Source organism: Cupressus sempervirens, chromosome 10 (genome assembly GCF_028749045.1).
Source record: "Cupressus sempervirens isolate cs-2001-9-10 chromosome 10, ASM2874904v1, whole genome shotgun sequence".
NCBI classification, from domain to species: domain Eukaryota; kingdom Viridiplantae; phylum Streptophyta; class Pinopsida; order Cupressales; family Cupressaceae; genus Cupressus; species Cupressus sempervirens.
Window position 1 is genome coordinate 34,273,313 of NC_143127.1, and position 27,358 is coordinate 34,300,670.

Consider the following 27,358-nt stretch of genomic DNA (forward strand, 5'->3'; position numbering starts at 1 on the left):
AGATATAAGCACTTTTACACTCCTTGCCCCTATTAAAATTTCCGAGATTTGTAGTCTGCAGAAACAGCAAATAATACATCTAAAGTGATGATTTCTTTTGGTTCTTCCCTGCTAATGAATATTATTCTTCAAGATAATTCAGAATTCTTCAATTATCTTTTGTTTTGTTCCTAAAGCAGTAACTGAAAAAAATGAAAAAATATCAAACAAGAAGATGAAATGGAAACACCTTCTCAACTGAAATGAATTGTGCGTGCAAATTAAGCTGAAACTGCAGTGGCCAGATCTGGCTGGATGTTGTCCAATTACAGCCAAATCATGTTTTTTTTTGACAAGCTGTATTTTTGTGATTTAAACTGGATTATCCTTTTCCTATAGATTTTCTGCTAATATTTGTTTCTAATTCTGGATCCCCAAATTTATTCGTCACCCAATTCAGAACCAAATTATTAAACCTGGTAACAAGTATAGGCAGCATATAATGTCTATTGTTATGCTTGATAATATTGTAGGTATGTGATTTGGATATTGTTTTTTTTTTGTTAGAGTTGGAAGTTCAGCATTGTTTGTTGTTTCGGAGGTGCAAGACCGTCCCTACTCTAGCACTTTGCAGTTTTTGGGGGAATCTTCTCTCACCGTATTCTGCCTACTTAAAATAACTGTGGATCTACCTTGTATCAATCCCATGTTAGTTCTAAGGGTTCATCTCTATGTTTGTGCAAATCCCTTCATTACGAACTAAGAAAATTATTATGAATTTTGTTCTTAATTAACTCTAGATCTGACATGCACTGATAATAATCAGCATCCGAAGACAATTCCATTTCTATGTGGAAGTGTGTGGAGAGGTACAACAAAGACACCCAAATCTTCCTTCAAACATTATAGAAAAGTTATAGGGACAAAAATCACCTTTGTTAGTGTTGATGTGTGTAATGTCCCCATTATAAAATAAATGTATTTAATTAAACCTTGTTAATGGGTTGATTGATTTAATGTATCTCAGACCCATTTTTATTTTTATTTCTGTAGTTTGTGTCGTTGTCGGCTATCTTTGTACACCCTTAGAAAATTTCCCAACGGGTATTTAAGCAGTCTTGCAGGTAGTCTGTAGGATGCTTTTGGATTAATTTTTATGTACTGCAAATTCCTGTTGGAGTTCTAGATCATTTGCCATTTTGGAAGTGAAAGATTTTCCCTATTTGGTTGGTGTGGTTTCAGTGGGATTCAGCCCTCACCCTACTCCGTTATTGCATGTAATACTTTGCTCGGATCTAGCAAATCGGAGCATTATCTTCCGGCAATTATTATTCGCATTCGAGTCTCTATTGTTGTGTGGATTTCATCAACATTTTCTGTGTTTGTGTATGAGCAAGATTGCGTTTCGGTCCTAGATACCTAATTGCGTATCCCTCCGCCGTACAGCCTTGCTGAAATCACCGTACGACCTTCTATAAGTCATCGTACGGCCTTCCATAAACACCGTATGACCTTCTAAATACACCGTACAGTCCTCTATAACATCCGTATAGATTGTTTTGTCTAGTGTACAACCAAATATCTCCATAACAGCCGGGTTAGACTGTTGTACAGCTTCCTGTGACTCCGTACATACTTTCCTGAGCCACCATTCTCCGATACCCTTCATCAATTCTGCACAGGAGCCCAAAGACCATTACTCCATTATCTTATTCTAATCCTGGAGGAAGGCGGGAACATTACAGTGGTATCAAAGCTTTTGATCTTGCCTACCTGTGGAAGTGAATGCAAGTTTATATTTGGAGGAGAAGACGAAATAACCCTATTGATAGAATGGAAAATCATCAGGATCCTACGACAGAACTCATGAATCTTTTAAGAGAGCTGAACATAAATCAAATGCAAATCAACAAAACCCAAAGGCTTATGCAGGAAACTCTACAAAAATTGGCCGCGAGAAAGACAACAGGAGAACAAAATGGGCATAGTGACGATTTTGTTTTCGGAAGGACAAACTTTCAGCCCTCTCGCTCTCGACCCTCGATATCCATCTTCCTTCCAAGGACGGAAACATCACACAAAGGAAGAGAGGCCACTTTTGAGGAAATGCAAGAAAAACTTTGGGAAGATTGGCAGAATGCAAATATGGAAGGTGATATATCTTACAGAGACTATGTTGATCTAAGAATGAGATATTCTTGCGGAGAAAATCGTGGTTATTTTAATGATGATCTCAGGAGAAAGATCAGAAAGGTGAACTTATTGCCATTTGATGGATCTGGAGTCATTACTGCACAGTCGTGGGTCCTAAAGGCAGATACCTATTTCCAACTCAATCCAATGCTTGAAGAGGAAGCAATCAAGTTCGCAGCACTTCATCTGGAAGGAGTGGCGCATGAGTGGTGGCATTATGGATTGGTCACTCTCGGACACAACCAAGTAACCTCTTATATTGAGTTCACTGAGAGACTTATTGATCGTTTTGATGGGAAGGATCCTAAGCTAAACTTCAAAGATCTAGCTCAGCTAAAGCAAATGAGCACGGTAGACAACTATGTCACTGAGTTCCAAAGGCTGTCAATATTAGTCACAGATATCTCTGAAAGACGTTGAATTGTGTTATTCATGGATGGGCTAAGAGAGCCTTTGAGAGGTTGAATCAAAGGGTTTAACCCATGTACACTCAACGAAGCTATTAAGAAGCTGCGTGACATGGCCGCATCTTCCTCCAAAACTCACGCAGTTACACCAACACCATCCCCACAAGAAGACAAAGGCAAGGAGCCAATTCAGAAAAAACCTCAATTTGATGAAGATTCTCAGCAATAACTCCGAAGGAAAAAGCTTTCTTTCACGTGCAAAGAACCATGGGGTCTTGGTCATCGCTGCCTTGGGAAGGGTAAGATTCAATACATTGAGGTGATGCTTGATGACAACGAAGAACAAATACCTACAGTGACTGACGAAGAAATTACCCAGCAGGAGAGAATAAATGCCCTGATACAAAAAGGGGGTTCCATTGCTACCCTCACTACATTGACTGGAGGTGGTATATTCAGAGTTTGCAGCACACTTCACGGAAAACGAGTCCCAATCATGATTGATAGTGGTGCCACACTCAATTTCATCAATTCATTTTTGGTCACTAGTTAAGGCCTGAGCGCAGTTGAGCATGGAGGATTTGAGGTGAAGGTTGCAGGAGGAACCTTGTTACCTTGCACTCATGTGATCCCACGGCTACAAATTTCCATTGGAAACTATAATCTGGCAGATGATTTCTTTGTCATAGATTTGGTTGATACTGATATCATTTTGGGCATCTAGTTGTTGAAAACTCTTGATCAGTACACTCAAAGTTTCAAAAGGATGGACTTTTCATTCGGGACGGATGGCAAGAAGGTGTTGCTAAGAGGAATGTCAAATAAAGGATCGAGGGAAGTCACAATCGAGAAGATGGAGGGAATTTTTAAATAGGATTTGGCCCCAGACGCTGCAAGTAAAAAAAAATAGTCAACATCTCACCGCATTCCTTGGATAATTGGGGGGCCCATCTATTGGCCAAGTATTCCAAGAACACTTTTGCATGTGAGTTGATGGATGGTTATATAAGTGATGAAAGATACAAGGTTATTGATGACATTATTTATTTTGACGGGAAGATCTACTTAGCACTTGACTCGGAACTGAAGGAGCTAATTACAGAAGGTTTACTAGAACTGGGTTTGCATTTTCTTGAAGCAAGCAAATTTTGGGACGGGAGGACTATAATGTTCCCGTCATAAAATAAATGTATTTAATTAAACCTTGTTAATGGGTTGATTGATTTAATGTATCTCAGACCTATTTTTATTTTTGTTTCCGTAGTTTGTGTCGCCGTTGGGTATCTTTGGACAACCTCAAAAAGTTTCCCGATGGGTATTTAAGGACGGCTTGTAGGTAGTCTATAGGATGCCTTTGGATTAATTTTTATGTACTGCAAATTCCTATTGGAGTTCTGGACTTCGCTATTTCGGAAGTGAAAGATCTTCCCTATTTGGCTGGTGTGGTTTCGGTGGGATTCTGCCCACACCCTACTCCGTTATTGCATGTAATACTTCACTCGGATCTGGCGAATTGGAGCATTATCTTCCTACAATTATTATTTGCATTCGAGTCTCTGTTGTTGTGTCGATTTCATCAACATTTTTTGTGTTTGTGTATGAGCAAGATTGTGTTTCGGTCCTAGATACCTAATTGTGTATCCCTCCTCCGTACGGCCCTGCTGAAATCACCATACGGTTTGCTCAAGTCATCGTACGACCTTCTATAAGTCACCGTACGGTCTTCCATAAAAACTGTACGACCTTCTAAATACATCGTACAATCCTCTAACATCTGTATGGACTGTCTTGTCTAGTGTACGGCCAAATATCTCCATAACAACCATGTTTGACTGTCGTATGGCTTCTTGTGACTCCATACATACTTTCCTGAGCCACCATTCTTCGATACCCTTTATCAATTCCACACGGGAGCCCAAAGACCATTACTCCATTATCTTATTCTGATCCCGGAGGAAGGCAGGAACATTTCAATGTGAGTCGTATTCCACTACATCATGTAGAATCTAATACTTAATGTTTTGAGGAGAAACATCAAAGTTTTAAACTCTCAATCCTTTCTTGATACAAGGTCATCTCTAATGGTAAGCTAGCAAAGTAAGATCATGAAATAACTTCAATGTGTAAAGTTCCTGAATCCTAAGGATTATTCTAAGTGAAATATTGTAAGGTTTTCTAAACTTTAGGATTTCACAATGTTAAATCTAGAGTAATGTCCACATCTTTTCAATTACTTGAATTCGGAATATAATATCTGTAATTGAATTCTTTTACATAATTGAGAGACTAAAAATATTATAAAAAGTATGCACTTGATGTCTCTAGTGGTATTGGAATTTTCTCTATTGTCGAACAGCAATCATGGCTACCACAGCACCCACACTTCATTCGCTTTGGGTATGAAATAAGAGAGAGCCGACAAAAACAAAAGAACAAACTACTGCCAGATAATAACTCCTTGACTTTTCTTAGATGCGGTAGCCTATGAAAATTCAAAATAAATCTTTGTCTCCTTGCTAGACTTGATTGGTTTGTATTGCCTAGAAGTATAATTTTTCTGCTATGGAATTAGGAAAAACGATGCCACAACCAATTGACTGTGATCTTGAAGGAAGCCCACGTCGATTCAAATGCTATTCTGAACAATAAATTTATATTTCTCTATGTGGTCTCTGGAAGATGGCACCCAAATATTCTTTATAAACCAACATGTCAGATAGGTTCATTCGAATCCACAACATATCCAATGTTCTTCTATATTAACCCATCTAGACCATTTATTCTCCAATGAATGTTTGATTTATATTTTAATTGCTCTAACGGCGGTTCTATCACCGCTTGGTTGTTTGTTCCTTCCTATTTCGATAGGATAGATGGTATTGCACTAACGTTCACCCAAGGAAATATATATATATATATATATCATGTACAGACAGCCACATCATATCTCCACTAGGTGAGTCATTGGATTCTTGATGAAAGGAGTATGAATTTGAATCCTCAATCTGTATCGAAGATATTGATCAATTGCTGAATCTTCTATCTCATGTCTTTTACGTCTGCACAAAGGTATATTTAAAATTTGGAATTCGGGTGGAAACCTCGTAAAAAACCATAACCAAGAAAACAACTAATTTATTAAATAATAGTTGTTTATTGCTAATATTATTTTATTGACAAACTATATTAATTATTATATACTACTATATAAAGTTGATACTAATATTAAATAATTGATTATTTTGCCTTCAGAAAGGCATTTCCGGACGAACACTACACAAGGTTCCTTCGATTTGTGAATACTCACTCAATGAAATAATGCAATTTTCTAGTAATCACTTAGAGGACTTTTGTTATTTATTTAATGGATATCAACTCTTGCTCTCCTAAAGATTTAACTTCATAATGTGCAATGAAAATGTAATTTGATCTTTGAAATTCCACTTTGACTTAAACTCAAATTTCTACTTCTAACCATGAATGGAAGGAAGCATGGATGGACTTGGACTCTACTAGATGCAGCTTAATCGACGACTCCACCCACCTAGTGCAAGCTTCTAAGGAACAGTCGAGTGATTTTCAAATCAATTTGTCCTCTTCAATCCCATTTAATGGTTGCAAACTAAAGATTGAATATCAATCAAAATAAAGTGATTTCAATCATCAGCTTACCACACAAGTCATACTTATGATCAACAAGAGGCTAGGGGCCCGGGTTTGTTCGAATCAAGCAAGTAAACATCCGCAATTTCTTTCAACAAACTAAATTACTTCTAAACAATATGAAATAAAATCCTACTCTAAGTGAGAGATGCAAAGATCCATGCAATACTCCAATATTATCATATTTCCACCATGAAGACCAACAGTGAATAAAGAACAATTTTGTTAGTACTTTGGCAACAGTTCTCCAACATAACTCCTACTCTACTCTGAAACTAGTGAGTTACAAATGAGAAGGCCTTGGCCTTTTATAGTAGTCCTTAGTACAATGAGTGGCCAAGATTGATTTGAAATCAAGGGTCATGATTAGTCCACATAAGCCCTAATTAGGGTTTTTGTAACCACCTTCTACAAATATTAAATGTCCACCTAGTTACAATCAAGCACCACCATGTGGGACAATAGAAAAATTGCATTACCTTTGTGGGCCAATTAGAAAATTCAAATGCGTAATAACCGAATAAGGACCAACAACACATGGACAAATGAGAAGAGAGCCCATTGTATACAATACCACCTCATCACCTTGGGAAATGTGTCCCTTATCCTACTAACTCTTTGTTGGTGTAGATGGAGGGTTGATATACCACCAATGCCTTAGTTTTCCAAGCTGCCTCCTTGCATCTATGATCTTCTCTTTCATGTCTTGATGTCTTGGAGATCTCCATCCTTGATCACAAACCAAATCTCATCCATGGCTTTGTATCATCTTCTTTATAATAACTTGTGACTACTTGTGATCTTCTTGGCTTTGACGTCCTTTGATCTCAGCCTTGTACTTGCTGCCCAGATCCACATTGGGAACATCCTTCTTGCATTTGGACCATCCAACTCCTAGCCACCTCTGTCTTGGCTTGAGGTCTCATCTTTGGAATGCTTCAGATCCTCCTTCCATGCTCTACCCTACAACAAACAATACAATTAGGACTGTATTTTTCCCTTATCGAATCTGATCCTAAAACAAAGGTTAGCAGAAGTAACCAAATCAGAACTTTTTTGTTTATAGTAGACTTATAAATGGACTGCTCTTGACTCCCTATGCTAAAAACTCTACAAACTAATTTTCTTTAATGCTGGGAGTTCTACTATAACCAATGCTAACCTCAGCTTGCCTAAGCTTAGTCGAACGCCATAATTGAGACGTTAAACCAGATCTGATATGCATGCCAAAATCTGAAGATAGAAGCTATGTTCAACTTATTCATCTATGTCTAATGTCTGAGATGCAAATTAAATGACCCATCATCGGATCCTATCTTGGAACTGGGGTCAAAATCATGTTACAATGAGGCTTCTAAGATACCTGCAGCAAACCAAAGCATTCTGTGATGTAGTTCAGAGCTGTAGCCAATAGGAAAATAGTACTTTTGATGATGACTGTTCTTGCTTCACAGTGATTTGTGTAAATTTACATTTGGTGCTGGTCCTAGATGCCAATGTGGGCCTAAAAGATGCGGACCTGGTCTCTTCTCTTCCACAGTTGCAAAATAACTCTTATATCTTCCCTGTACATTCAAAATCCAGTGCTTGATTATGTTTGGAATGGATGAAATGAAGGCTGGGCTGTCTTACTTATATAGTGGCGTCTAGATTTGGGGCCTCCATTTCTCATTAAATGCATTACCTTGAGCTGTGTACAAAAAATCCTTTGATTTAATTGACTTTCTGCCGTTGGATATTAATTTTAATATTTAAATTGCAAAGTTTGAGGTAGTGTTGTGTAATGATCCCATCTTTTGGCCTTCACGTTCTCCAAAGTCTAAGTGGAGGATAAGAAAAAATTAAATTAATTTCTTATAAAGTCATTAAATAAATTAAAATTAAAAGGTGGCTTTATATTTAATTAATTTAATTAATTATTGTATTACAAAGGAGATGCGTCTAGAGTGTGTATTAATTATTGGAAAGGTGGAAGCCTCTAGAAGCACAATCAATTATTGCAAGAGAGGAGTTTCTAGAGAGTGCATTAATTATTGGAAGGGGGAAGCTTCTAGCACTTGCAATTAATTAATGTTTTAGTTCTTTCTAGAAGGGTGAAGGAATAGGATAAATAGGGGTGAGAGTCTTATTGTTTAGCATGAGATTATTGTATCGAATGATTATGACTTGCATTTGATAACAGCTTGGATGTGTGAATCACACTCTTTTTTGGCAATAGGGGACGTTCATTCTCTGTTGTAACATTCTAGACATTATTCCCTTAGGGTTTGGCCTTTGGAATACATCTCTTTGTACTTGATTGCAGCATTTTTAGAATTAATATAATTTCAGCAGTTGGTTCAGCTTTTGGGCATTCCTGGGTGTCCATTACAGTGGTATCAGAGCTATAAGTCCTGCCATCCTGTGGAGATCATATTGATAGCCAAATAAAGATGTATATTAGTCCAGATCAAGATGTGATGTTCAGACAGTTATTGGGTACATTAGAGAAGAGGCAACGTATGCAACAGGAGCAGAATAGGCGAATGGATATGATGTTGCAGCTTATGGCTAGACAGATGGGCATCAACATTGATGATTTGTACGTTTCTCCAGAGCAGAAGGTAGTCGATTTCTTAGGTGGGATCGAGACACGTATAGAGCCAGCCAGCTATGATGTTGGTGATGTGGGCATTTCAGCAGAGTCAGTAGAGACATGCGTGCAAAGTCAGGAGACCACATATGAAGCCTTGTCAGAAAATGGTGATCCAACAATAATGGGATTAGGAGAATGCGAGGATACTGTCCTATCAGCAGCCACTTCTATGTCAGTTGAAGCATCCAATGAGGAGTTTAATGGTATAAATGCAGTGGTTGATGTATTTCCTAATGAAGCCACACATGTTAATGATTATGAGTTTTCATCAACTACAAATTCAGTTCAGTTTTCAGTTGCAGCAGTTAATGTTGTTCCTATGTCCATATATTTCGATGCGGCAACACCTATTGTTGATACAGTTAGCATGAGTACATATGGTTCACCTACAACTACATCTTTTTCAATGCATGATGGTGATAATATGCATTCCAATCCAATATATATTATGTGGATGGATAAAGGGAAGAAGACGTTTCATAGATCTTCGATGGAGTTGCCTTATGATGACATTCTAACTTCTTCACCATCAGCACAAGTATTGGGTGCTAGGTTGCACGACATGTGGTTGGTCCTAATGATGCTGATTTGTAGTTGGTTTAATGTCCACAAGGATGTCACATACTACTTCAATTGGGATCCGGGTGGAGGTTGGAGTTCATTGTATTGTTGGATTGCTTGAGGACAAGCAATTTCAAGGAGGGTGGACTTGTAATGATCCCATCTTTTGGCCTTCACGTTCTCCAAAGTCTAAGTGGAGGATAAGAAAAAATTAAATTAATTTCTTATAAAGTCATTAAATAAATTAAAATTAAAAGGTGGCTTTATATTTAATTAATTTAATTAATTATTGTATTACAAAGGAGATGCGTCTAGAGTGTGTATTAATTATTGGAAAGGTGGAAGCCTCTAGAAGCACAATTAATTATTGCAAGAGAGGAGTTTCTAGAGAGTGCATTAATTATTGGAAGGGGGAAGCTTCTAGCACTTGCAATTAATTAATGTTTTAGTTCTTTCTAGAAGGGTGAAGGAATAGGATAAATAGGGGTGAGAGTCTCATTGTTTAGCATGAGATTATTGTATCGAATGATTATGACTTGCATTTGATAACAGCTTGGATGTGTGAATTATACTCTTTTTTGGCAATAGGGGACGTTCATTCTCTGTTGTAACATTCTAGACGTTATTCCCTTAGGGTTTGGCCTTTGGAATACATCTCTTTGTACTTGATTGCAGCATTTTTAGAATTAATATAATTTCAGCAGTTGGTTCAGCTTTTGGGCATTCTTGGGTGTCCATTACATGTTGTAAAATCAAGCCTTTCATTCTTTGTACCCAGATCTGCATCAAATCACTCCTCATGTCTTTAAATATCATTAAGCTCAATTCACGCCTTTCAATCTTAGATTACCACCAAATCTTATTATACTACCTAAGCCTTCAACAAAAAGAGGGGTCCCCATTTGCAATGGGTCAATGGTGTGAAAAGCTCTCAACAGGGAGGAAAATCAGCTCTAGAAAGAAAATCACCTTTGGGACATTATAGTGGTATCAGATTCAGAGATTTTACGAGTCTATCGGGTTGTGGATGCAAAACAAGCTTAGAGTATACACTTGAAGAAGGTATCGTCCAGTAGAAAGAATCCACAAAATGGAGGAACCGCACACACTCGATGCACTCACCACATTGTTAAGGAAACTCAATGAATCTATAATCAGAGGGGAAGGACAAGAGGCAATGGAGGAGACATTGTGGAAAATGATGGAAGGAAAAACAAATGGGGACCACCTTGGACAGAGTGACAATTTTGTCATATGAAGGTCAAACATTCAACAGTCACACCCTCAACCTTAGATGCCAATGTTTCCCCAAAAAATTAAAGGGCCTTGTAGAGAATGAGAGCCCACTTTCTTGGAAATGCAAGAGCAACTAAGGAAAGACTAGAGGAATTTGGATCTTGAAGGAGATATTCCCTTCAAAGGTTATGTAGATCTTTGAATGAGATACTTGGGTGACAGTAATCGTGTCTACTACAACAATGACATCAAAAGGAAGATAGACTAGGTAGATTTATTATCTTTTGATGGATCTAGGATGACATTAGCACGAGCCTAGGTATTGAAGGTTGATACCTACATCCAACTCCATCCGATGCCTAAGGCAATCAAATTTGTAGTGCTTCACTTGGAAGGTATTGATCACTAATGGTGGCATCATGGGAAGGTCATTCTTGGACACACTCAAATAATTTCGCCTGCTGAATTCACGGAGAGGTCTATGAACTGCTTTGATGGAAGGGAACCGAAACTCAACTGAAGGAGTCAGATTGGTGGATAGTTACATTACTGAATTTCAAAGACTATTAGTGTTGGTGATAGACATCTCAGAGCGGAGATTGGTGGCGTTCGTTCATGGATTGGTTGATGGAACCCTTGAAGGCTTGGATCAAAGTGCTCAACCCCGACACACTTACCAAAGCGATTAAGAAGGCGTGTGACACAGCCACCTCTTCTTTTGCTTCTTCTTCCAAGAGTTACGACCAAATCTCCCCTTGCCGCAAAGAAGAAAGACAACAATCCTACCAAAAAAAGCCATCATCGGATGAGGCTATAAGGCAAGACCTTAGGAGGAGAAAACACTACTACACCTACAAGGAGCCATGGGAACCAGGGCATCGATGCTTAGGCAAGCAATAGATTCACTACATTGATGTGTTCAATCATAGTTTGCAAACTTGGACTCGGAGAGTACTCGGGAAGCCCAAAATTTTCAACTTGGCAAAAACTCTTCATATACTCGACAAAAACTTGGGAAAAACTCGGCAACTCGATAAGTACTAAAATTTAAAATCTCTTAAAGAAACATATATTCTTTGAAGAATTCAATTACAAATTTGTATTGAATTATAAATTGACATCTCAATAGAGAAGACACATAGTTTTATAGCAGTAAAATCATGTGAAAAATGCATCTTATCTAGTGTTTTCCTTGCATCGACATTTTTACTTACGCTTTTTTACATCTATAAGTACGCGAGAGTTAAACTTGAGAGTACTCGCCCAGCAAAAAAAAATGAGAGTACTCGGCAACTCTGAGAGTACTTGCAGAGTTTGCAAACTATGTGTTGAATAGTGGTGAAGAGAATGAGGATTATGAGCAACCAAAAGAGGAGTTTGTACAAGAAATAAATCATGCAATGAGAATTTCACACTAGTATGGCGTGGAGGCACCATTGCCACACTAGCTGGCACCCTAAGGTGCTGTTTGTTTCAAACTTTCAGGTATGTGGTACACTCCAGGGATAGTGATTCGTAGTTATGCTCAACGATGGGGCCTTGCTCAACTTCATCAACTCATCATTCCTCACCTGAAGAGGATCATATACAAAAGAATATGAAGGGTTCGAAGTCAAGGTAGCGAGAGGAAATCTTTTGTCATGAACTCATTTGATTCAGCAACTAAGCATCACCATGGGAAGATACACTATGACAAATAATTTCTTTTTGGTAGATTTGGATGAGATAAAAATGTTAAATTGGCCATTCAATGGATGGAGATCCTTGACCATTACATACAAAGCTTCAAAAGGATCTGCATCCTATGAATGCCAAATGGCAGTTTGAGGGAGGTTTTAGCCAAATGAATGGAAGCCATTTTCAGACATAATAATGTCATCTAAGTTGTACACTACTTGGTCTCAACACAACCTATGAGTTGACAATAAACTTACTACCAAGATGAGGTGCTTCATGCTATAGGAGCATCTTGGGTTCCATTGGAAATCTCACATCATCCAAAAAGATTTTTTTTTGTTTTCTGTTCCAGTCTGCCAATCCTATGAGCAGTCTTTGTAAAAATCCTTTGTTTACTTCTGCAAATCTTAGTCAGACAATGAACAAGTTTCTCTTTTCTCCTTCGTTTTATTTTCAAACTATATCCTTTTTGGAATTCTTTCAGAGTATATAATAACACAAAGGAGAACACTATGACCATAAAAAACAACTCTAGATTTTGAATTTATTTGAAAGGAAAGAAAAGTTTCTTTGATTGAACTTATTATCCAAATTACAATGCTTTAAAAGAACCTGATTGCTGTATATAATCGCAGGTGCCACCAATGTGAAAGGAACGTCCAAAATGTATCCAATGTGGCTCCAACATTCAGCAGCTACCACTTCCAACTCCAAATGCAACCAAAAACTTCGACTTCCAATGCCCAAATAGATGAATCTGGTCCCAATCAGAAATGACAGCAGGAGTAATTGACGTCTGAAGTCAATCTTGTTTGACAGGTTCCTCATGATATCACAGGATGTATGCTCAGCCCTTTTGCTAGCTGTAGTTATTGACCCAATCCACTAGCAATACTTATTTGGCATCCAATCTGAAACTCAGTCCACATTTATTTTCAGAATTACACCCTCAGCTGTCACTATAACCAAATCAAACTTTCTTCAATTGCCAAACAGTGGCAATTAATTAACCTTCAGAATGTCTGTCTCCGTAGACATGGTGAATACAGTAGGAGAATCTGATAATTGTTTACCTCAGCACAATTATCAATGGAAAACTCAGAATTTTTTCAAATCCTCAGGCAGTCGATATGAACAAATAAAATATATTACTCAAGATGTCCTTTCTTCTCACCAAGAAGCCATATTTATAACACCATTTGAGCCATTCAGCTTCACTCTCACACCTTTCACTTAAAAAGCAACTTTGTAGTATAAAGTCATAACACTTTATAATATAAAGTATTATGATTATTAAATGTGAATTAAATAATCATTAAGCCAAGAAGCTCACCAATAAATATGACTTCAATAAGGAAAACCCAATGAGAGACTAAATATCCAAAAGTAGATCATCCTCCCTGAACTGCTCAATCCAAAAATAGCAACTGGCCATGAGTGACTTACTAAAAATAGTAAGTTCAAAAATAGCAATCTCTTCAGAAAGACTCCCAAATCTAGACAGCTCACAAGGTGTTTACCGTACTAGGTAAAGAAATCAATGCATATAGGCAATAGATAGAAACAACAGAACTCCTTCTATTATTCGCATATGCCAAAAGATTACATACAGATGATCAGATCATTTACAATGACCCAAGAGGGTGTATTAATACTCTCCGAAGAACCTTCCCAAAGGGGACCGTCGGCTACATAAAAATAACCTTCCCGAAGGGACCCGTCGGCCGATACACACAACAAGAACCTTCCCGAAGGGACCCATCGACTACACAATATCTACCGACGACATACATCCTGTCGGCTACACAATATTTACCTACGACACAAGGGTCGCAATGATGAGCTGACAAAACCAAACTCTAGAGAACTGCTAAATCGGGGACATTACAGTTGTTTTCTTGTTTGTTTCATCTGTGAGCATAGGTTCATAAAGTGGACCTATTGTGGATCTTATGCCTTTGATTACAGCTCTTAATGTTTTGTTGCTGGTGAGTTGTCTTTCATTCTTTCTTGAGGCGTGTTCTTCATTGGCACCTTGTGTAGCGTGTGGAAATTTGCTTTGGAAAAGTTTATGCTTTAATGTAATCTTAGATAGCTTTATGCGAAGTTTCTTGGATCATGTGTGGACCTATTCCTAAGCTTGCAACTCTTCATGTTTATATTTGTGTGGTTGTTGATTTCCCTTTTGGGCAGGACTTATGTTTTGTAATATGCTTCCTATTTTGTAATCTAGCAGCCAACCTATGAGTCCGAATGGCTATATATTATAGTTTAGTTGATGTTTAGAGGTAGAACTTGTAGAAGATAAGATCTAGAGGTTAAGCTCTTGAGCTTCCAAGCTCGCATGTTGGAATTTTATAGTAATTAAGAGGCTGCAACTGGGTAGGCCTTTTTGAGATATTGTCATTGATGTAAAAGGTACAATTAGAAAGTTGTCATTGATATCAAATATTTACTTACCAAGTTAAGTAATCAGCATTGAAGTAACCATTATGGATATACTGAAAAGCTATACAAACCATCAAACATGACAAGAAGATGCACAGAAACAATAAACTCAAGAAGTATAACAAGCATTTGTATTGAAGGCATTGCAAAAAATAGGAACTAAAACACATGCTTATTAACTTGAATATATATATAAAATGGAGTATGATAGAGTTCATATAAAAGATTACAGGACCAGCAAAGACTATGTGCAACAGTAATAAAGTATGCCATACACTGAAGACAGTATGCTTCAGAGAAGGAGAAATTTTTATTGGACTATGATGACTAATCAATAATACAAGAAGTTGGAAAACAAAATATTGAAGCAATGGACACATACAGAAGCAATAGTTAGAATCAATCCACAACATACATGAAGACATGTAGCAATCCATCAATAGAATAAGAAAGGAGGAATCTTTATGCCCAGCATAATTTAACAGTGAAATGCTCTAAAGTCCAAACATGTTATGAAGAAGGTTGACCATGCCTAGGAACTGCCAAACAAGTTAATTTTGGTGCCACCATGTGAAACATGAGGGCTCTGGGAATAATAGAAGCTTACAAAAAACAAAAAGACATACACTTGTTCCAAGTTCAGCCATCTTAGACGGACAACAAACTAATACAAACCATGATCAACATAGCAGTAGGACTCTTAAATGCTTCGTGTATCTTAAGTTGTTATTAAGGAGTGGAGAAATGAGGTCAAATAAGAGTTTACCGCAAGTAAACCTCTAAAGCAATAACACAGCGATAAGCCTGTTGTCGGTAAAATTATAAAACAGCCGATGGGTAGATTAGCATGTAGTCAGTAATTGTTATGTAGCCGACGGCCCCTTTGGGAATGTTCTTCGGAATGGTATATGTACAACTTTGGATCATTGTTGTAATCATCATTATAAGCACTATGTAATCTCTTCAGCATATATGCAAATAATAAAAGGAGTACTACTGCATTACATGTTCTTGTCTATTGTCTGTATGCATTAAACTATTTACCCCATACGGTAAACATTTGACACCATTGCCCAATGGACCTGGAACGAAGGCAGAGGAATGAAGACTAATGCCAAATCAACTTAACAAGGATAGAAATAAGATAAAGGGAAAAGATGGAATACGCACCACACAAAATTTTTTAATTTTGGCACAACAGGCTGAGTGCAAATAGAGGTTTCAGTAGATTGCCGACCGACACTGTAGCACCGAGGAATTATTGGAAGAGACTCGACAACGGTCGAATTTGGTGGAAGAAACAAGGGAGGAATTTCTGAACTTGTATACGCCGAGAGAACAAAATCCAGTTGGAAGGGAATCAACTCGCACGGCTTGGAGTGCCAAGGGAGCATGAGCATGGGGTGAACTCTTCGTCTGTGATACACTTCTAGAAGGAACAACTTTGCTGGAGGAAAACCCTTTTTCACCAAGTAACGTAGCTGTTGGAAATAAGATGAAGGTCCGAAACAGCGTGGGTGTTCAGAACAGTGTAGGTGTGCAGAACAACGTGGGTGTGCAAAACAACATGGCTACACAAGTACCTCCAACTCGAATACTAATGGCTAGACCAAAGGAAAAATTGCCAGATTTTGATGGTGATGGAACGACCGATCCAATTAGACACTATAAGACATGCAAAACAATTTGGGTGGTGAATGGCATAACCGACACAAATGAATGGGTCCGACAATTTCCAGCAACCCTAAGGGGTGTAGCAATTGATTTGTTTGCCGACACTGATCCCCAAAAATTATCTTCTTGGGCAGCAGTTTTAAAGGAGTTTATCATCGAGTTTCAATTGCTACGAGACAACAATGAGATCATAGCAAAAATCTACACCACAAAGTAAGTGGAAAATGAAACAGTCCGTGTATATGCCACAAAACTAAAAGAATTAATAAATAAAATGGAAAGTAAGCTGGTAGATGGGCTGAAAAAGCGATGGTTCATTGAAGGACTACGCCCAGAGTTAAGGAAGAAAATGAAGATTGTGCCGCCATCATCATACAGGGTGCATACAATCGGATGATGGACTTAGAAAGTGAACAAAAAATGAAAAAGAAGAAGAAAAGTAGCTCATCAGACACAGATAACACGTCTTTAAAAGAAGATAGTAGTGGTGACGAAAAGGACAGCAAGAAGGTCCGAGCCCTCCAGAAGGATATGATTAGAATGATGGACGAATTTAAGAATATGCAGAGAGAGACGAAGGGAAACGAGATATGGTGTACGAAATGCAAGACAGAAGGTCACACGAAGGGATCCTGTCTGAAGAACTAGTTCTGTGAGAACTGCGAAATTATGGGACATTTCACAAAAGAATGTCCCTTCAATATGAAAACAAAAGGACATCAACAAGTGCTCCTAACATAGGAGGCTTTTACGTTAGGAGGGAGTGGAAACACTAGCAATGATGGTGCCACTTCAGGTGGGTACAAAAATAATAGAAGGGGGCAAAACAACAATACCAACAACAATACCAACAATAATAATGGGGGCCGTAGCCGAATTCAGTACGATGCGAATGGCTACCCAATGGTTCAATGTCGAGCATGCAATTTGTGGGGCCACTTTGCACGGAACTGTACATCAACAAATGCACCAAAGTTGTTATGCAAATGGTGTGGTCTTGGAGATCATGAAGATGCCAAGTGCCCGAAATCAGGAGTGAATTTGATCAGCATCGGCGTGGATGAAGAAGAAATCTTGGCAATCACACGTAAACAAGCAAAACTGTACTTCGAACCGACGGAAGAAAAGAAGAAATTGGAAGAAGTGCAAATGGAAATTGAGAAAGCAATGCAGGTAGAGAAATCACAATTGAAGGACACTACCGGTACCTCAACGAAGAACTGTGCAGAACAAAACATCATACTGCAAATATTACAAACTGAAATACTAGTCAAGTTAAATGATTTGATCCTCACAATGCCTCAACTATAGACAACACTCAAGAACATAGCCCCAATTGCTAAACTACCAGGAGAACATGGAAGGGAATAGGAAAGCGGAGCAAGTGCAGTGGACCCAATGCTGTTAGCCCTCACATATGGACGGCATCTGACGGTCGTAGAGATGGGTATATTAGGAACGGTCCTTTCAGACACAATTGTGGACAGAGGTTCAGGGGTAAATGTCCTACCAGAAGATACTTGGAAGAAGTTTGGACAGCCGATGTTATGGCCACCTACGTTCCAACTGCTAACGGTGGACTAACATGGCATTAAACCTCTTGGGGTCCTAATGGCACAACCAGTGACTATTGGAACACAACCATTCCTACTCAATTTCGTCATCATCTTGCTAAAGAGTAGAGGATATGAAGCCATTATGGGCCGAGGATGGCTCGTACAAGCAAAGGTTCAGCATGACTGGAAGACGAATACACTATCAATGGAAAGTAGGGGACGACAATTCATTATTGATTTACACACAAATAGTGGGCAAAGAAGTTGTATCGTTTGATTTCGAAGAAGAGGATGAAGGAAAGCAGTGATTGGAACCCAATGAGGAAGGAGTCCTACGGTTGGGAGGTGGATTGACGGATGATGATTTGGATTCGGTGAACGGCCTTTTCCACTGGCAGATAGAGGATTACGAGCTCTTTCCGAGCTGCAATATCTTAAGGGTTGACGAAGGTGAGAAAGAAGAGGGAAATGAATGTCCGAAGGAATATAGAGAAGTTGAAGAAGGAAAGGCGATTACCACGAAAGCTAAAGGGAAGAACATACAGTATGAACCCAGAAAAATGAAAGGTTCCATTGTACGGTATGCAATGAACAGACTTTGTAGAAAGAAAATGTTATGTCGAACCACAAATATAGTAGAAAGGTGTTGGCAGCAAGGAAAACACATCATACAGTCTGCACAGGAAACAAAGAGGAAGGGTTTAATAAAAGCTTCAGCAGTACGGAATGAAGGTTCTAAAATAAGGAATACAGTTATTGACGGCAAGGAGTGGCACTCGATGGAATTCATGGTACCGAGTTTCGGGAACAAACTGGGCAATATGGAAAACCTGAGGGAGAGATCATGTAACTTAAATAAACTTGATGAGTGATGATGGCAGACACAATGGGCCACAGAGGTGACACAGAACAAGCGCAAAGCGTGACATGATAAACACCTAAAACTAAACAAGTTCCGACTAGGACAGCTAGTGTTGAAGTATGACGAACGGAACGAAATCAAATAGGAAAAATTTAAAGTCAAATGGGTCGGGCCATACCAAATCTGGGAAGTAGGTGATAACGAAGCAATGAAGCTATGGACATTGGATGGGTAGGAAATTCTAGAAATGGTGAATGGTTCCAAGTTAAAAATATATCATGCACGAACTGTTCCATCATCGACGAATATCGAGGAGCAGTAAAATTCAAAAAGAGAAAAAAAAAAACGTCATTAAAGATCATCATATGGCCACCATACGGTCCCTATACAGCAAAGTAATTACCACCATACGGCCAAGGAAAAGGTAATATATGGACCGTATGGTGGTAGGGAAAAGAAGACCATACGGTGGCAAGACAAGCATATAAAGGTCAGCCGTACAGTGGAAAGGAAGAAGGGTGAGTAAATGATGCAGACTGTACGATGTGCAAGGTGAAGTGACTGCAGCAACGTAAGACATATGGTGTACGGTACAAAAAGTAGAAGATGATAGAATGTGTATGGTACATAAAGGAGAAGTAGAGGATGTGTTATAAGCCACCATTGCCCCACCATCTAGTGACTTGATATCATTGGCAGGCATTGTATGGCTCCACCTCCTCATTGACAACACCGTACGTATGACATTCTTGTGCATCCAACAAAACCGTACATAGATTTAGCAAAATAAAGGCAAAATACCATACATCGTACGGCAAGTCGAAGACACTAGTTCTGGCCACCGTACAGACATATAAGATAGTGTAGGGTACAAGAGAAAGGAGGTGTGCATAAGAATCTGACACCCTATTTGTAATGTCCCCTCTTTAGTTCGACATGACATTGATCATGGATTTTGCCTATTCCAGACTCTCGTAGGCAAATGGTGTGGAGAGAGTCAATTCTGCGGATCAGATGGTCATATCTTGCTCTTGAAGAAGTGTTAAGAGGTTATATTTTATTATTATGTGTTATTGGGGCCTACATGTTATAAATTTAAGTTGAGTTGCACTTTTTATTTTATAAAATTACTTTATTATAAAAAGTGCATTATAATGAGATTTTACAAAGGATGTTTCTAGAAGTTCTAGAAAAAGTGCATTATAATGAGATTTTATAAAGGATGTTTCTAGAAGTTCTAGCAACTTTTTAGAAAAGTGAATAAATAGAGGCCTAGGCCTCTCATTCTGGACATGCTTGGATTTGAGATTTCTTCTACTTCTTCCATTTGTGGAGCAAATTTGTAGTCTCTTGGGTCTGCAAATTATTATTTGATCTTTGGGAACGAATCACTCCCTTGGATTGGCGACTTTGAGGGTGTGAAATATCACCTGAATTGTTGCATTTGAGGAGTTGGTAATTCAGCCATGTCATTTGGACTTCATTGAGATTCAGTTATAAGGGTTTACTTTGGTTGGAATAAGGGTTTCAGTTGTGCCCTAGCATTTGTGGAATGATTAACAGGGTTTGAAGACACAGTTGTGCATTATTTTCAGACTACCAGTCCAGGGTTTGGACCCACGTTTTTGCTCATAACTCCTAATTGGCTTGACGGATGAATTTCATATTTTAGGGGGTTATTCAGCAACCCTAGGCGCCCAGATTTATTGCTTTTGGAGTGACAAAAAACGCTGCAATATTTTTATCTAGCAGCCGTACCAGGCCGTACCTGTATGGCCCTGTCAGTTGGGCAGCAGCAGCAATTTTGTGAGTTGGTTTGGGGCAAATTGTGAGGTCTTCGTGTGGCATTAATTCAGCATTCATATCCGACAAAATTGGAGCTATTCCAGGTGCACAAACTGAAGTTTTGATTGCCAAAATATTGCATGTTCTGGATTAGAACAGTCAGCACTGTCATTGCATAAATAGTTATTTCCAGTCATTAATAACTGTTGTAAAACTTTCGTCATTTGCATTCCAAATCTGAACTGGGTTACTGTTCATGTCATAACATTGCATTGTCAAGAGCTTGATGTGTTAGAAGTGCATAGTTGTGACAGTCTCTCATTGTAATCAGTTCTATTTGCTGTCATAAAATCAGAATTGCATTGGACTTCATATTTGAATTTCATATTGTCATCTATCTCTTAGATTGGTAGTGTTATAATCTGGAATTGTTGTTCATACATTATTGGCATCATATATTGAGGTTTTGTTGTACAACAATTAGTAATATTGCAGCCTTATTCGGTTACATGCCAACTGTTTGACAAAATTCCTAAGTCCAGTTTGAGGGTTTCAATGGCCTTTATAGTAAGGGTCATTACAGTGGTATCAGAGCTATAAGTCCTGCCATCCTATGGAGGTCTTATAGGGAATTTGGAACAGCTGGATAGAAGGGAAAGTGTTTGACAAAATGTCAAAACACTAAAATCAGAACATTTATGTTTGAGCATGCGACAGAGGCTTTATAATTTCCGCAATACCAAAGCAAGACAAGATAGGATTTCACACCTGCAGAGCGAACAGTCTAGCTCATCTGTACAGGTGGACATAGAATCCAGTCATACAGACACAGGGGAGGTATTCTTTGATCAAGACTACGACTACAATATGGATAGAGGCGGGAATGCCGGTCCAGATCAGCGAGAGGAAAGATTTCTACAGTTAGTAGACACCTTGGCACAGGGACAGTGATTAGCCGAACAAAGAGCACAGGAACAGAATCAGAGAATGGAGCTTATGATGCAGATGATGGCTCGTCAAATGGGGTTGAACGCTAACATAGGTGGAGGAAATAATCAGAATGGTAACAATCAGAATGGGAATAATCAGGATGGGATACATAATGGAGGCGAACAAATTGGGAACAATTTCGGTCATGCACCCCAGCAAGCTAGGACAGTGAGTTCGAGACCTATGATTCCCACGTTCCTTCCTAGAGCTCCAGAGCAGCCAGTACCAGAACCCCAGATCACTGACATACAGGATCAGCTGAGGAGAGATTGGGAAGCAGGAGTTCCAGATTTTACAGCTGCAATCACCTTTAGAGAGTATATGGATGTGCGGATGAAGCATATGCCCCGTGGACATGACAGGACTCAGAGCTATGAGCTATGAAAGAAAGTAGGGAAACTTCAGTTACCATATTATGATGGCTCGGGGAAGTCTACAGCAAGAGCTTGGGTTCAAAAACTTGACACATACTTTCAATTGAACCCTATGTCTGAGGAAGAAGCTATTAAGTATGCAGCAATTCACCTGGATGGGTTAGCACACGAGTGGTGGCATCATGGTATGATCACTATGGGTCATGCACACATTACCTCATATGTGGAGTTTACGGAGAGACTGATTGAACGTTTTGATAAGAAGGATCCAGAACTCCATTTCAAGGAGTTAGCTCAGCTTAAACAATGGGGATCATTGGAAACATACATTTCAGAGTTTCAGAAACTTACAGTGTTAGTAACAGATGTATCTGAACCGAGGCTATTGGTTTTATTTATGGATGGGCTAGTTGATCCGTTGAGAGGGTGGATTAAAGCTCTCAACCCTCCCACTTTGCAGGAAGCCATTAAGAAAGCTCGTGACATGGATTCCTCTTCAGCTTCTAAAAATAAATTCCAGGCAAAGAGTTTCCCTTCAGGAAAAGATAGGGACAGGAAACCCTTTCATAGAGAGGCACAGCTACCTAAGGAGGAAAGTAAGAGGTTGGACAAGGAGACACTTAATGACTTGCGTAGGAAGAAGCTATGCTTCTATTGCAAAGGCCCGTATGAGTATGGCCATGACTGTCCTATGAGGCCAAAAGGGAAGACCAACCGAGCAATGTGGGCTTATTACGAAGGCTCAGATTCAGATAGTTCAGAACATCATGATGAGGATCCCGATGAAGCAGAGGGAGAGCAGGAGATAGACAGTGCAGGGCAACAGTAGGGAACAGAGCTATATTTACATGAAGCACGACTGTCTAGTATCCAGAGAGGGATCTTTCAGACTTCGGGGAGTTTTGGCTGGGCAGAAGGTTATTACATTATTGGACACAGGTGCCACACATAATTTCATTGATGCACGATTTGTGGAGAAGCGTGGACTCATTACTGAGGAGTTCGTGGGACTAAGAGTCAAGGTAGCTGATGGATACACTCTTCGTTGTGACAGGATGGTACGAGACCTACCTTTGCGCCTGAACAACTATGAGTTTAAGGCGGACTTCCATGTAGTCAACATGGGTGACATGGATATAGTACTTGGAATGCAGTGGCTACATTCATTGAAGGTGGTTACCCTGAGACTAGAGGATATGGAGATACAATTCGAAGTGAATGGTAGGACTCATGTGCTTAAGGCTATCCGTAATGGAGACATCAGGACTATCTCATTTAGGCGGCTGGAGAGATTAACTAGGCATAATGATATAGAGTGGGCAGCAGTTTGTACTTTGACACCTACACAGGAGGAGCAACATAAGACGGAATATCATCCTGATATTCAGAAATTGAGGATTAAGTACGAAAAGGTATTCAGTGAGATTCCACTAGGCAGGCCACCGGACAGAGGCATTGAGCATATTATTGAGCTGGAGGAAGGTGCTAAGCCTATCATGATCACACCATATCGACACCCAAAGCGACTCAAGGATGAGATCGAAAGGACCATCGAGGAGTTGCTAGCTATGGGGCACATCCGACCAAGTAAGTCACCTTTTGCATCTTTTGTTGTTTTGGTAAAAAAGAAGGATGGAACTCTTCGGATGTGTGTTGATTACAGGGAATTAAATAAGAGAACCATTAAGAACAGGTATCCCATTCCTCGCATTGATGAGTTGATAGATGAATTGCATGGGGCTTGTTATTTCACGAAAATTGATTTGAGATCAGGATATCACCAGATCAGAGTCCGTGAACAGGATATTGAGAAAACTACTTTCAGATGTCATTGTGGGCACTTTGAGTTTGTAGTCGTGCCTTTCGGCCTGACCAATGCACTTGCCACTTTCCAGTCCACTATGAACAGAGTTTTCCACCATCAGTTGAGGAAATTCGTGCTGGTGTTATTTGATGACATTTTGATCTATAGCCGATCATGGCAGGAGCATCTAGAGCATTTGGAGACAGTGTTGAGCATTTTACAGAAGGAGTCCTTGTATGCAAAAGAGTCCAAATGTGACTTAGGGATGACCGAGCTGTTATATTTGGGACACATTATTAGTGCAGATGGAGTGCGGATGGATCCTGAAAAGATTCGCACTATTGTTGATTGGCCTCCACCAGAGAACCTTACACAGTTGAGGGGGTTCCTTGGTTTATGTGGTTTCTATCGCAGGTTTGTCAATGGCTACTCACGACATGCAGCTCCCATGACAGATCTACTGAAAAGAGGGGAATTTGTGTGGACTCAGAAGGCACAGGACTGTTTTATGAGATTTAAGGAGATAATGACTACGTGCCTAGTTCTAGCATTACTTGATTTCACGAAGCCATTTGAGCTTCAATGTGATGCATCTGGAGAGGGAGTAGGTGTTGTACTTATGCAGAATAAGCACCCCATAGCTTATGAGAGCAGGAAGCTCAGTGGCCCCGAGCGTTCATTCAGTATATATCATAAGGAGATGTTGGCCATCATGCATGCTTTGGCCAAATTCAGACAATATCTTGTGGGTAGCAAGTTTTGTATTAAAACTGATCATAATAGTTTGAGGCATTTCTTGGGACAGCGGGACCTGAATGATCGCCAACAAAAGTGGGTAAGTAAGTTGCAGGCATATGATTTTGACATCTCATATGTCAAGGGAACTCAGAATGTTGTTGCAGATGCTCTTTCTCGAAGGCCACACCTCACTCTTATGGTTCAGATATCAGAGGATTGGCGACACTTGATTATAGCAGAGTATGCCAGGGATACATGGGCCCCCGATATAGTGGAGGGAACAGTGATTGATACCAGATACACACTTGTAAATGATTTAATCATTTACAAGAACAGGATTTACCTAGTCCCAGGATCAAAGGTTAAGCAACTGATTTTGAGAGCATTTCACGACTAACCGACAGCAGGCCATCCCGGGTACTTCAAGACTTACAGGTCAGTTCGAGAGCAGTTCACTTGGAAGGGGCTAAAAGCTGATGTTTTGCAGTACATTTGAGAGTGTCTTGTTTGCCAGCAAAACAAACAAGAACACACCTATCCGGCAAGGTTCCTACAGCCACTTCCGATCTCTGACAGGAAGTGGGAGTGCATCTCCATGGACTTTATCACAGGTTTGCCCAAGGTACAAGGACGGGATTGTATTTATGTGGTGGTAGATAGATTAACAAAATATGCTCATTTCTTTCCTATCACTACTACCCACTCAGCAGCTCAGGTGGCAGAGGTTTTCTTTCGGGAGGTTTTCAGATTGCACGGATTGCCTCGGAACATTGTGAGTAACAGGGATAGCCGTTTCATGAGTCATTTTTGGCAGGAGGTATTCCGGTTATGTGGCACGGAGCTTAAACCCAGCACTAGCTATCACCCACAAACCGATGGTTAGACGGAGATTGTGAACAAATGGGTGGAAGGGTATTTAAGGAATTATGTGGCAGCTCAGTAGCGAGCTTGGGTCAGATGGATATATCTCTGCGAGTATTGTTACAACACTACATATCACATCATTATACAGATGACACCCTTCATGGCACTTTACGGTTATGAAGCACCTAGTTACTTGGATTTATTGTTGGGCGACAGCCGGGTACCTAGTGCAGGAGAATTATTACAGGAGAGTAAGGATATAGTTGCTACTCTCAAAGATAATATTGCGAGAGCTCAGAACCTGTAGAAGCAGTATGCAGACCAGAAGAGGACTGAGCGTAGTTTTGAGGTGGATGATATGGTTTACCTCATGTTGCAGCCATACAGGCAATCTACTCTTAAGAAGAGTGGTGCAGAGAAACTCCAGCCACGCTATTACGGACCATTCAGGGTTATCAGGCGAATTGGTGAGGTGGCTTATGAGTTGGAGCTTCCGGCAGATAGCAGGGTGCATAATGTGTTTCATGTGTCCCGCCTCAAGAAGGCGTTGGGTCAGAATGTGGTGCCTTCCGCAGTATTACCTCCTTTAGAAGATGAGGGAAAATTGATTTTAGTGCCAAAATCCATCCTGGAGAGCAGAGAAAAGCAGCTTCGCAGAAGAGTGATCAGAGAATACTTGGTTAAGTGGAAAGATCTACCTGTTGAGGATGCTACTTGGGAGGGGGAAGCTATTTTGCAGCACCCGGCGTTGAGATTGCTTGAGGCCAAGCAATTTCAGGAGGGGCGGACTGTAATGTCCCCTCTTTAGTTCGACATGACATTGATCATGGATTTTGCCTATTCCAGACTCTCGTAGGCAAATGGTGTGGAGAGAGAGTCAATTCTGCGGATCAGATGGTCATATCTTGCTCTTGAAGAAGTGTTAAGAGGTTATATTTTATTATTATGTGTTATTGGGGCCTACATGTTATAATTTTAAGTTGAGTTGCACTTTTTATTTTATAAAATTACTTTATTATAAAAAGTGCATTATAATGAGATTTTACAAAGGATGTTTCTAGAAGTTCTAGAAAAAGTGCATTATAATGAGATTTTATAAAGGATGTTTCTAGAAGTTCTAGCAACTTTTTAGAAAAGTGAATAAATAGAGGCCTAGGCCTCTCATTTTGGACATGCTTGGATTTGAGATTTCTTCTACTTCTTCCATTTGTGGAGCAAATTTGTAGTCTCTTGGGTCTGCAAATTATTATTTGATCTTTGGGAACGAATCACTCCCTTGGATTGGCGACTTTGAGGGTGTGAAATATCACCTGAATTGTTGCATTTGAGGAGTTGGTAATTCAGCCATGTCATTTGGACTTCATTGAGATTCAGTTATAAGGGTTTACTTTGGTTGGAATAAGGGTTTCAGTTGTGCCCTAGCATTTGTGGAATGATTAACAGGGTTTGAAGACACAGTTGTGCATTATTTTCAGACTACCAGTCCAGGGTTTGGACCCACGTTTTTGCTCATAACTCCTAATTGGCTTGACGGATGAATTTCATATTTTAGGGGGTTATTCAGCAACCCTAGGCGCCCAGATTTATTGCTTTTGGAGTGACAAAAAACGCTGCAATATTTTTATCTAGCAGCCGTACCAGGCCGTACCTGTACGGCCCTGTCAGTTGGGCAGCAGCAGCAATTTTGTGAGTTGGTTTGGGGCAAATTGTGAGGTCTTCGTGTGGCATTAATTCAGCATTCATATCCGACAAAATTGGAGCTATTCCAGGTGCACAAACTGAAGTTTTGATTGCCAAAATATTGCATGTTCTGGATTAGAACAGTCAGCACTGTCATTGCATAAATAGTTATTTCCAGTCATTAATAACTATTGTAAAAGTTTTGTCATTTGCATTCCAAATCTGAACTGGG

The 27,358-nt window shown here is 39.5% G+C and overlaps 1 protein-coding gene across 1 annotated transcript in view; it reads left to right on the forward strand.

Annotated features, from left to right (window-relative positions):
* Positions 1-27,358, forward strand: part of LOC149532428 (Early-responsive to dehydration stress protein (ERD4)) — a 416,579-nt gene that overhangs the window by 249,408 nt on the left and 139,813 nt on the right. The window lies entirely within an intron of this gene.